Consider the following 13,101-nt stretch of genomic DNA (forward strand, 5'->3'; position numbering starts at 1 on the left):
TCTGGCTACCCCACTAAGAAAAGAAAGACTTCCTTAACCTCAGTATCAGACACGGGCTTCTGCTCAAAGGTGGGATGTTCAAAGCCCCTCCGGATCTAGCGGGAACCCAGTTGGCTCCCTGTTGGCGAGGAGAACAGCAGGGGAAATGTTAGACAAGGAAGCAGGAGCCCTAGCCATGCTCTTCAAGCTATGAGGAGGAAAGCTAGACGCCCTGGGAACATGCCAAACAGGATCAGAGGTCTCCAGATCCTTCTTCTCCAGGCACCAACCCCTCAGGAGCTCCATAAGCACAGTTCCACCATCCCTCAGCTCAGCTCCTCAAGAAAACAAGTCCCAAGTCCAGCTTCAGCAGCAAGACTGTTCCGGCAGGGGAAGGCAAGGTGGTGGCAGGCTGGAGCCAGCTCAGACCAGCTCATACTGGCTCATGACAGCTAATGGTTACAGTCTCAGGAATTTTGCAAGCCACTTGTTAAACATGGCCAAAATCGAACGTTAAATTATATACCTTACAATGAAATAACTTTATATTAAAAGGTACAACAACTGGATATCACATGTGAAAGAATGAAGTGAAACACCTACCTCACACCATATACAAAAATGAACTCAAGACTTGTCAAAGATCTATGTAATATAACAGCTAAAACTACAAAATTTTTAGAAGAAAACATAGGAGTCAATATTCAAGACTTTGGGTTTTGCAATGAATTCTTAGATATGACACCAAAAGAATAATCAATTCAAAAAAAGAAAGAACAATAACCATAAACTGGACTTCTTTAAAATGAAAAACCTTTGTACATCAAAGAACACATCAAGAAAATGAGAAGGCAATCTACAGAATGGGTGGAAAATATTTTCAAACCATATACCTGATATATTCAGAATATATAAAGAAATCATAACTCAATAACAAAAAGACAACTCAATTTTAAAATGAGCAAAGGAAGCCCTGGCCGGTTGGCTCAGTGGTAGAGTGTCGGCCTGGCGTGCAGGGGACCCGGGTTCGATTCCCGGCCAGGGCACACAGGAGAAGCGCCCATTTGCTTCTCCACCCCCACCCCCTCCTTCCTCTCTGTCTCTCTCTTCCCCTCCCGCAGCCAAGGCTCCATTGGAGCAAAGATGGCCCGGGTGCTGGGGATGGCTCCTTGGCCTCTGCCCCAGGCGCTAGAGTGGCTCTGGTCACGGTGCCCCAGAGGGGCAGAGCATCGCCCCCTGGTGGGCAAAGCATCGCCCCTGGTGGGCGTGCCGGGTGGATCCCGGTCGGGCGCATGTGGGAGTCTGTCTGACTGTCTCTCCCCGTTTCCAGCTTCAGAAAAATACAAAAAAAAAAAAAAAAAATGAGCAAAGGACTGAAATAGACACTTCCTCAAGGAAGATACACACATGGCTCAGAGCACATGTAATGACGTTCAATACCATTAGTCATTAGAAAAATGCAAATAAAAACCCACAATATGACTTTACACCAACTAGCATGGCTATGGTAATAATAATAATAATAAACTGAAAATAACAAGGCCAGTGAGGGTGTAGAGAAACTAGACCCTTCACACACTGCTAGCTGGAATGTAAAATGAGCTATCAAGCCATAAATCAACATGGAGGAAACTTAAATGCATGTTACTAAGCGAAAGAAGGCAATCTAAAATCTAAAAAGGCTACATCCTGTATGATTGCATCTATACAACATTCTGGAAAAGGCAAAATTATAGAGACAGTAAAAAGATCAGTGGTTGTCAAGAGTCAGAGAGGGACGTCAGAATAATGGCAGCATAAAAGATACTCCTGATCTCTCCCCTTAAAATTTCAACAAAGTGAACAACTATACCTCAGTAAAGGAACCCCAGGTGGGCTCTCAGGCATGCCTGAAAGATCTGCACACCAAATAAACTAAAGATCTGTTGAGACGTGGGGAGGAGCACACAGGAACCTGAGATCACCATTGCTAGAGCCATTGAGCCCTCACAACACGTCCCACCCACCAACGCAATTGCAGCCCTACTTACAACATTGTGATAGCAACATCTCAGCAGAGGAACTTCACTGAGAAGGTGATTTCTGGAGGCTAGAACACAGGAGGCTAGTGATGGAGTGAGCCAAGCAGGTATCTGGAAGAAGAGTGTTGGAGGCACAGGGAACAGCAAGAATGTGCCTGGCAAGCTGGAGACATGACTCATTGAATGTAGAAGAAATCCCTTCACTGACACCAGTTACCCCAAAATATTTTTAATTCTTTCTGGAAAAATCTTTTGTTTTCCTCAGCCTTTGTTTCTTCAACAGCAAGATGGGGTGGGGGGAATGTCTGGGTACAAAAAGACCTGGAATTGTAGGTGTAGAGGCACCATTCTTAGTGAGATGACAAGTAAGAGGCTCATCTTGATTACTGCTATGACCATAGTGTCCTCCCTAGCAGATGGAGAAAGCGCAGCATACAGCTTTACTGTTGGCTGAAAGACAAGGCCAACCCAAAGAGAGAACCATCACCTAGGACCACCCCCCTCTCTCCAGGGGACACAGCTTTGAAGGTGACTTTGGCTCACTGTGATGCATCCCAAGAGCAGCTCTTCCCACTTAAATGCACGTTACTAAGTAAAGTGGAAAAATATTCCATGTTCATGGATTAGAAGAATCAACATAGTTAAAATGGTCATATTATCCAAAGCAATATATAAATTTAATACAATCTCCATCAAAATCCCAATGTTGTTTTTTAAAGAAATAGAACAAAACTTACCAGGTTTGTATGGAACCATTAAAAAACCCCAAATAACCAAAGCAATCTTGAGGAAAAAGAATGGAACTGGAGGTATCACATCACACTACCTGACTTCAAATTATACTATAGAGCCATGATAATGAAAACAGCATGGTATTGGCAAAAAACAGACATATAGACCAATGGAACAGAATTGAGACCCCAGAAATAAAACCACATATATATGGACAAATCATCTTTGACAAAGTAGCCAAAAGCACACAATGGAGAAAAGAAAAGCCTCTTCAGTAAATGGTGCTGGGAAAATTGGAAAGCCACATGAAAAAAAAATGAAACTTGAGTACAGTTTGTCCCCCTGCACAAAAATTAATTCAAAATGGATTAAAGACCTAAATATAAAATCTGAAACAATAATTTACATAGAAGAAAACATAGGTACTAAACTCATGGACCTTGGCCATAAAGAACAATTTTTGAATTTGACCCCAAAGGTAAGGGAAGTAAAAGCAAGAATAAATGAATGGAACTATATCAAACTAAAAAGCTTCTGCACAACAAAAGAAACTGACAAGAAAACAAATAGGCAGCCAACTAAATGGGAAATGATATTTGCAAACAACAGCTCCAATAAGAGGTTAATATCCAAAATATACAACAAACTCACAAAAGCTCAGCAACAAACAAGCGAACAGTTGAATTAAAATATGGGGAGAAGATCTGAATAGACATATCTTCCAAGAAGACATACAAATGGCCAACAGATATATGAAAAGATGCTCATCTTCACTAGTTATTCAAGAAATGCAAATCAAGACTATAATAAGTTACCACTTCACACCTGTTAGATTGGCTATTATCAACAAGATAGATAATAACAGTTGGAGAGGATGTGGAGAAAAAGGAACCCTCATTCACTGCTTGTGGGAATGCAAATTAGTACAATCATTATGAAAGAAAGTATGAAAGAAAAATTAAGACTAGAACTACCATTTAACCCAGCAATCTCTCTACTGAGCATCTACCCCCAAAACTCGAAAACATTGGTACATAAAGACACATGCACCTCTATGTTCATCACAGCAGTATTTACAGTGGCCAAGACATGGAAACAACCAAAGTGTCCCTCAATAGAGGATTGGAAAAATAAGATGAGGCCCATCTATACAGTGGAATACTACTCAGCCATAAAAAACAATGACATAGTGACACTTAAGACAACATGGACGGACCTTGAGAACATTATACTGAGTGAAATAAGTAAATCAGAAAAAGTCAAGAACTGTATGATTTCACACATAGTGGGATATAAAACTGAGACTCTTGGACATAGATAAAAATGAAGTGGTTACAGGGGGAGGGGGACATATGGGAGGGGAATGGAGGGAGCAGTGTGGGGGGAGGTGTAAAGAGGGACACATATAAGGTGACAGAAAATGATTTGACTTTGGGTGACGGGTATATAACATAATCAACAGTTCAAATGCTATAGAAATGTTTACTTGAAACCTATGTATTCTTATTGATCAACATCACCTTGTTAAATTTAATTTTCTAAATAAAATTTAAGGGAAAAAAAGAGTCAGAGGGGAGGAGGGATGACAAGCGTGGTACAGAGGACTTTTAGGGCAATGAAACTATTCTGGATGATACTGTTTATCCTTACTGACCAAGAAATGCAAAGTATATACCACAATGCCATGTTTTGTCTATAAAAGTAAAAAAAAAAAAAATAACAACCAACAAACGAATACTTGTGATAACTGGAGAAAAAAAGGAGGACTATATCATTACCAAAAAGAGAAGGTTATCATTTTTTCTAAGACTCATTAAAATAAATATATAATTATTAATCTTTTAAAATGTATATCTGTGGACCCCTCATATGTTCTTACACAACAGAGTGGTATGGTTGCATATTTTGGGGAATGTACCTCTAATTTAAGATCTTGACCTGGGACACCTTCAGGTTAGACCCTTCAGATAGATCTGACCTTCTTTTCTCCTGAGCCCTCACGTTGTAGCCACAGGCTCCCTGGTCTTCTACTGTCCACTCCCAGCAGGTCAGAGAGGAAGGAAAGAGGATCATACAGGTCTGGTTCCTCTACTGAAGAGCACACTTTTGCCAGGTGGCATCTCCAGGTCCCAGTTATAGTTCCTGCCCCTGGCCTCGGGGGTAACACTGCCTGTCTTCATCACCCACATGAAGCCCCCTCAATTGCCCACTCATGCATGCATCTGGGCCTGCCAGGACCCAAAATGAACTTGCAACTTAGATTATGTGCATGGGTGTATTTTCCCAGAAAACAAGAGCATCTCTAACTTTTGTCAGGTCATAGAGTGTTCTAGAAGGGTGATAGAGAGTGGGGCTGCCTGGGTTGGATGGAGGGTCAGCTCCCTGAAAACTGGGTCCCCTCCCTAAGCTGCTCTAGAACCTGACAGGGCTAGACACACAGTGGTTCTTGTTACAGCTTTACCCAAATTAATTCCACTGGGTGACAGAGCATATTTTGCTTAAACAAATTGAAAAAACTGAGCCAGAAGAGAGTTAATCAACAAAAACGTGGTGTGCAGGAGGTTTGTGCAGGCAGCTTGTGCGTCCCTTGCAATTGCTTACTTTTCTTAAACAAAATATGTAGTTTCCCTGTAGATGGTCAATAGGGTTCAGATGTGTGGAGGGAAGAGCCTGAGGCCAGGGTGGCTTTGGTAAGGATAGGAAAACTGCAGTCTCTGGCCAGCTGTCCCCGAGACCTGGGGATGTTTCAGTTGATGAGGAAAGACCCCACGGGTTCAGGTCCTAGCTTTGCTGCTTACCCCACTGAGTGGCTTCTGTAAGTTCCTCTAACTTCAGGACTGTCCTTTGTAAGATGAAGATAAACACGGAAGATTAAACAGATACAATCCACCAGCACTTGTCATAGCCTACGTGCAGAACAGGAGCAATCTGCTAGAAAAGATTAATATGCTTTTCTCCTTTTCCAAGTCAATCGGTTTTACCTTGGGCAGCTTGAGGCACTATCTGCCTAAAGGGAGTTGAGGATTTTTACAGATTTGTAGCAGACGTAGCCGAGCCTTCTATGGCGCCTATCCTGTGCCAGTCACTGGGCCAAGCGTTTTATCTGCCCCACGTCACCTGACCCACGCAGCAACCCATCAGGAAGGTGCTGCTGGGGTCCCAGTGAGAGGAATGAGGCACCGACAGGTGGAGAGATATGCCCAAGGTCAAGTATATGAGAAGCGTATTCCTTCAAGAAGACAGACCAAGGATGACTCAGCCACCAGCATGCAGATGAGGATTTCTGGTCAGACGATAACCCTGAGAGCAGATACTGATATTGAGTGAAAAGTTTTTCAAAATTACTTCCTCTCTTTGTTTGGTTGTTTTGGGCTCCAAGGCAGAAGGACCTGTGCCTGGAGTCGGGTGACTCTGAAGAGTGGTGTCTGTCTCATGGCAGGCTCAACAACCCAGCTACTGACTACCCACCCCACCCCTCCAAAAAGAAGAGACTAGCCACAAGTGGCACCTCAGTGAAGGCACAGGACGCCACTCCCAGCCCCTGCCTCTCGAGGAGCAAGTCAGACTTATGTCCATGACTCTCCAGTCTGAAAAGATTCTCCACTTAATGTGGACCACACTGCTTCCAGCTCTGATCCCTGAGAAACTCCCAAACGTTCAAACAGCGGAGTTGCTCAGCACACAGCGAAGGTGAATTCAACCTCTCAGGTCAAACAAACAAATAAAAAAATAATGCCAATAGCTTGGCACTGCCCCAGCCGTCAAGTCAATAAGCAAGTCCCAGCTAAGATGAGGAGACATGAAGTCTTGGAGGCTGAGCCCCCTTGGCCTTCCCATCGTGAGTGTCTCATCAGTGAACACAGCAACAGTGTTTTTGGTACAAGGTACACCAAACATACTTGCTCCTTACTGCATGTGTTAATTAAACAAGGCAGAAAGACAAGTTTCAACACCCAAGGAAAGACTGGTTGAGTTGGAGTTACTGAGAAGTACTGTTAATGGGCTGCAAAGCATGGTCTTGGTCCTTTAAAGCAGTGGTCCCCAACCCCCGGGCCAAGGACCAGTACTGGTCTGTGGGCCATTTGGTACCGGTTCACAGAGAAAGAATAAATAACTTACATTATTTCCGTTTTATTTCTATTTAAGTCTGAACGATGTTTTATTTTTTAAAAATGACCAGATTCCCTGTTACATCCGACTAAGACTCACTCTTGACCCTTGTCTCGGTCACGTGATACATTTATCCGTCCCACCCTAAAGGCTGGTTCGTGAAAATATATATTTTCTGACATTAAACTGGTCCGTGGCCCAAAAAAGGCTGGGGACCACTGCTTTACAGCTCCCGTTTCCACAGACTTTGCAGGGGACTTGGCTGTTCTTCCCATCAAGGGATTGAGACTTTCTCTCCATCCCCTGACTCTGGGTACCAGGGTGCCATTAATGATAGTCAGCTGGTTCTAAGACCAGAGCTTGAGAACCCTACATGCTTCTGCCCTGCATCTGCCGTGAGAATGCCCCCGAGCTGGCCACCTGGACCATGAGAGACCCACGGGGCTGAGACAGGCAATCCCAGGGAGGCCCTCCATCCCTTCCGGCCCCAGCAGGCCTTGCAGCTGCTGCCCACGGACACATATGGAAGTCCAGCCAAGAACAGAAAAAACCCTCCGCTGAGCCCAGCCTAAAGTACCTCCCCATAAAATTGTAAGCTAATAAATGGTTGTCACTTTAATCCACTGTTTTGGGGTTGTTTATTAAATAGCAAAAGCTAACTGAACACATAATATGACTTCAGAGTGATGCCTGACTAAACAATTTTAAAGGTAATTTTGAACAGTGGTGATTTTTGCCTTACCATATCCCTCACAGGTTGTGACTCGGGAAACCATGCTGGGACAGATAAATGCAGTGGCACTGAGAAGGGTCATTACTGAATAACCCGCCTGCAAATGGCATTGTACTTTCCATTGTCTTCAAATGTCACTAGGTCGTGACACACCTCAGACTTGAGTTTCTCCAGCTTCCCTTCTTCAGCACCGGTCACCCTTGCAGCCTGGCTTGGTGTCGATGTGGCCTCTGTGTCTGCCCATCTCTAATCTGTGTTCTCTCATCCATTTGTTTGAAGATCCTAGACTGCCCATATATTTGCATTTTAACATGTTGCAAAATTATCTTTCTCTGCTTCTCAGGGCCACCCGGCTCAAGTGCTAGCATATATTTTGACACTCATTTTAGGTCCAAAACATTTTCTGGAATGTAAACTAACTAGCAGGGAACAGGTGACAGGTCACAGAGCAGAGCTGTCACCTTGGCTTAGAGTACAGTGTGGCCGGCCAGGCTGCCTCTGCATGCAGACACTCACAACACTGATGGTGATACTCACGTTAACAAGCACTGAGTCTGTGGTCAAATATTTCAAATAGGAACTGGTAGAATGAATGAGCCCTCTCCGGTATGACGTTAAACACAGTGCATGACAATTTCAGTTTAGTTGGAACATGTTGGAAATATATCTTCGCACCCTTCCAGAGGTTTATGGAGCACCTCCCTGGCTCAGGTGTTGTGCTGTATGTTGGCTTCCTGCAGGGTGCACCACTAACAAAAAATTATAAAGTTTATATTCTAATTAGGGAGATAGATTTTAAAAAGTGTGTTTTTTTAAAATAAATTATATAAAGGCCTGGCTGGTTGGCTCAGTAGTAGAGCATTGGCCCAGGATGTCCTGGGTTTGATTCCCAGCCAGGGCACACAGGAGAAGCAACCATCTGATTCTCCACTCCTCCCTCTTTCCTTTCTCTCTATCTTTCTCTTCTCCTCCTGCAGCCATGGCTTGGTTGGACCAAGTTGGCCCTGAGGATGGCTGAGGATGGCTCCATGGCCTCGGTTCAGGCACTAAAATAGCTTGGTTGCCAAGCAATGGAGCAATAGTCCCAAATAGGAAGAGCATCACCTGATAGGGGGCTCTTTGGGTGGATCCTGGTTGGAGCACATGTGGGAGTCTGTCTCTGGCTCCCTGCTTCTCATTTAAGAAAAAAAGAATAACTTAAAATAAATTATATAGACCTTGGCCAGGTGGCTCAGTGAATAAAGTGTCATCCTAGCACACCAAGGTCAGGGGTTTAATCCCCAGTCAGGGCATGTACAAGACACAATCAATGAGTGCGTGGCTGGATGGAACTGAATGAAACAGTGAGTTGATGCTTTTCTTTCTCAATCAATCAATAGAAACCATTTAAAAATAATAAAATAAATTTTATGGTGTATCAGAGAATGGTACTATGTAAAAAAGAGACTGGACTGGAAGGACAGGCGTGTAGAGGCAGGGTCGGAGGGTTAGGCGGGGAAAGAGGGTGGCCATTGTCAATGGGATGGATCAGGTGAACCTCACTGAGAAGGTGATTTCTGGACAAACACAGGAGGCTAGTGATGGAGTGAGCCAAGCAGGTGTCTGGAGGAAGAGTGCTAGAGGCACAGGGAACAGCAGGAATGTGCCTGGCAAGCTGAAAACACGACTCATTAAACATGGGACATCAGCTGCCCCAAAATATTTTATGATTCTTTCTGGAAAAATCTTTAGTTTCCCTCAGCCTTTGTTTCTTCAAGGGCAAGATGGGGTGGGGGGAATGTCTGGGTAGAACGAGACCTGGAGTTGTAGATGTAGAGGCACTGTTCTTAGTGAGATGACAAGTAGAGGTCCGTCTTGATTACTGCTATGACCATAGTGTCCTCCCTAGCAGACGGAGAAAGCACAGCATACAGCTTTACTGTTGGCTGAAAGACAAGGCCAACACAAAGGGAGAATGGTCACCTAGGATCACCCGCCCCCTCTCCAGGGGACACGGCTTTGAATGTGACCTTGGCTCACCGTGGTGCATCCCAAGAGCAGCTCTTCCCACTGTGGGCCAGGCCACGTGGGAGGTTTACCATGACCCATCACAGCTCAGAACACATGAACTCCAAGGGTACATAACACCACAATTCAGTCACCCAGCAGGCTATAAGCAGATTTGTTTGTTTATGATGTTAAATCACATAATTTGGAATATTGTGTTGGTGGTGGTTATTGTTTTATATAATTATATTAATTAGCCAGGAAAATAGCAAACAGATGCAAGGCTGAATTCAAGGCAGAGTAAGACAAAGGGTCCCAGATACTGATGGGATTCAGAAGAGTCCAAGAGCTAACCCTACGTGTTAAACTGCTCACTTTGGAAACAGAACACACAGACAGTCTGTAAGTACACACATGTGGTGACCAAATGCAATGAACAGACACACTTTCAAGGAGGCCTGAGGCTTTTACTCATGAAAGGCATGGGTGTTGTTTGCTTTTTTGTTTCTTATTATTTTAAATTTATTTTTCAATTACCATGGACATATGTTAATGAGGGCCTGCAAAGAGAATCTTCTGGCTGCCGAGATTTATCAAGAGATCACACACCTCGAATTTCTCCAGCTTTTACCAGTATCAGCACACCCAGAGTTTTGTGTTTTTAATTAAGAAACAACTTACCACAATGAGATATCACCTCACACGAGTCAGAATGACACATTAACTAAACAAAACATAGTAAGTGCTGGTGAGGATGTGGAATAAAGGGAATCCTGCACTGCTGGTGGGAATGCAGTCTGGTGCAACCACTGTGGAAAATGGCATGGAGATTCCTCAAAAAAATTAAAAATGGAACTGCCTTTTGACCCAGCCATCCCACTTTTAGGAATATATCCCAAGGACACCAAATCACTGGTTCAAAAGAAGAAATGCATCCCCATGTTTATGGCAGCATTGTTTACAATAATGAAGATCTGGATACAGCCCAAGTGTCCTTCAGTGGACGAGTGGATTAAAAAGTTGTATACTACATATACACATGGAGTACTATGGGGCCATGAAAAAGAAGAAAATACCTTTTGCAACAACAGGGATGGACCTGGAAACTATTATGTTAAGTGACATAAGCCAGACAAGAAATAAAAATATTATATGACTTCACTCATATGAGGAATCCAATGAATAATGTGAACTGAGGAACAGAATAGAGGCAGAGGAGGGATCAAAGGGACCAGTGGGCAAGCGAACAGAGGGAAAGGGGATGAGAGGATGAGATCAGAGAAGGAAAAGAGCTTGGTGAAATTATATATACATAACAGCATTATAGAGAGCAGAAGAGCAAATCCTGGAGGAAAGCGGAGAGGGTGTTTGGGGAGGGGGCAAGAAGGATGTTGAGGGTAATTCGGGGGTGCAGGAGGATGTATTCGGTGGGACACTTGAATCTATGTAAATGCAATAAATTTAAATCAATTAAAAAAAGAAACAACTTACATATTGTACTACTCACCCTTTTTAGAATACAGTTATAAGAATTTTGATAAACAGACACAATTGTGTAACTGACAACAGGATCTAGATGCAGAAGAATATCTTTGCACGGCCCAAAGTGCCCCCTACCTCATTGGGTCAGCCGCTTTCTCCTCATACACACACACTCACAGCCCCTGGCAACCACAGATCTATTTCTGTCCCTCTTGTTTTTTCTTTTCCAAAATGTCCTATAAATGGAGTTGTCACCTGAGTCACTTTTTCAGTCTAGTTTCTTTTGCTTAGCATAATGCCTTTGATATACATCTAAGTCATTGTGCGTGTCAGTAGTTTCCTCCTTTTCATTGCTGAGCAGTATTCTGGTGTGCGGATGTGCCAAAGTTTATGCATACACGTCTCTCTCTGCTGGGTGGTGTCTGAGGAGGCCTGCGTGGGAGTCAGGACGGTCACCACCAGCCGACAGCAGTGAAACTTCCCTAGCCCATGGTGTCAGCAGAAGCTATGCGGGGAATAATACAAAGTCATCCTGTGTCACCCAGGTACTCCCACCTCCCAGGGAGAAACAAGTGATGGCTTCATGGGGAGCCAGAACAACCATCCTTACCCAGCAGCAATGAGGAGCTCACTCTCAGGGGTCAACGGAGACTAAGTGGGCAACTTGGACTTCCATCTACCCTCTTTTCCTGGCAAGCAGCTTCAAAGAAAGCCAGCTACAGCAGAAGTTTTAGTAATCCAGACTGTCTTAACATAGTACCCAAAATGTTCACATTTTCACCAAAACCCACTTGTTCTAAGAGCTGGGAAGAGTTCAAACTGAATGAAGAATAAACAATCCATAGATGCCAATATCAAGATGCAAGAGATGTTGGAATTATGACAAAGATCTTAAAGCGGCAATCATAAAAATGTTTCAATGAACACTTACAAAGTTGTTTAAAACAAACACTAGTAAGTCTTGGCAAAGGAGTAGACAATAAAAATGAAAACTTTAGAACTGAAAAATGCTATAACCAAAATTTGGAAAACTCAAAGGATGGGCTCAACATCAAAATGGAGGTGGAGGGGTACGGGGGAAGAATCAGTGAATTTTAACAAAGGACAAAAGAAATTTCCCAATTGAACAATTGAAAGGAAATTGGTTAAAAAATAAGTAAACAGAGCCTCAAAGACCTGTGTGACTAACACAGTCTCACATTCATGTTATCAGAGTCCCAAAAGGAGAGGAAAGAGAGGACTGGGTTAAAGCAAAGAAATAATGACTGAAAATTTCAAGTTAGTGAAAGTCATAAAACAATGAATTTAAGAAGCTAGTGAATCCCAAAGAGGATAAACCCTAAGAAATCCTCACCAAAACATATCAGAGTCAAACTTTTGAGCTATAAAGACAAAGAAAAAAATTATTAGAAGCAGTGAGAAAGAAATGATACCTTACTTGTAGGAGAAAACAAATTCTAATCGCAGCAGGTTTCTCATCAGAAATTTGAAGCCCAGAAGGAAATACAAAACATTTTTCAAGGGATGAAGAAAAAAAAATTGTCAACCCAAAATTCTATGTCCAGCAAAAAGATCCTTCTTGAACAAGGGGGAAATCCAGGCATTCTCAAATAATGGAAAACAAGGAAAATTAGTCACCAACAGATCTACCCCTAAAAGAACGGCTAAGAGAACTTCTCTAAACAAACAAAAAAGAAACGAAAAGAAGGACAACTGGAACACCGAGAAGGAAAATGAACAATGGAAAGAGTAAAAATGTAGGCAAAGGCAATATTTTCTTTTAAATTTTCTAAATGACTTCAATGGTTGAGACAAAAATAACACTGTCTGATATGGTTCTAAATGTATTTAGAAAAAACATTTCAGACAATTACAAATGAGGGAGGGTAAAGGGAGGTAGACTTTCTATATTTCACTCCAACTGGTAAATGGTGACACCGTAGACTGAAATCAGCCACATGATTGATATGAGGATTTTTTATGGAACCCGCCTGAACCACAGGTCACAAGTGTGATCTCTCTGCAACCCCACAGCCTCAGATTTTAGACAATGGGTCT

At 42.9% G+C, this 13,101-nt stretch overlaps 1 protein-coding gene across 2 annotated transcripts in view; it reads right to left on the reverse strand.

Moving 5' to 3' along the window:
- Positions 1–13,101, reverse strand: part of ZNF831 (zinc finger protein 831) — a 99,200-nt gene that overhangs the window by 62,543 nt on the left and 23,556 nt on the right. The window lies entirely within an intron of this gene.

This window comes from Saccopteryx bilineata, chromosome 6 (genome assembly GCF_036850765.1).
Source record: "Saccopteryx bilineata isolate mSacBil1 chromosome 6, mSacBil1_pri_phased_curated, whole genome shotgun sequence".
NCBI lineage: Eukaryota > Metazoa > Chordata > Mammalia > Chiroptera > Emballonuridae > Saccopteryx > Saccopteryx bilineata.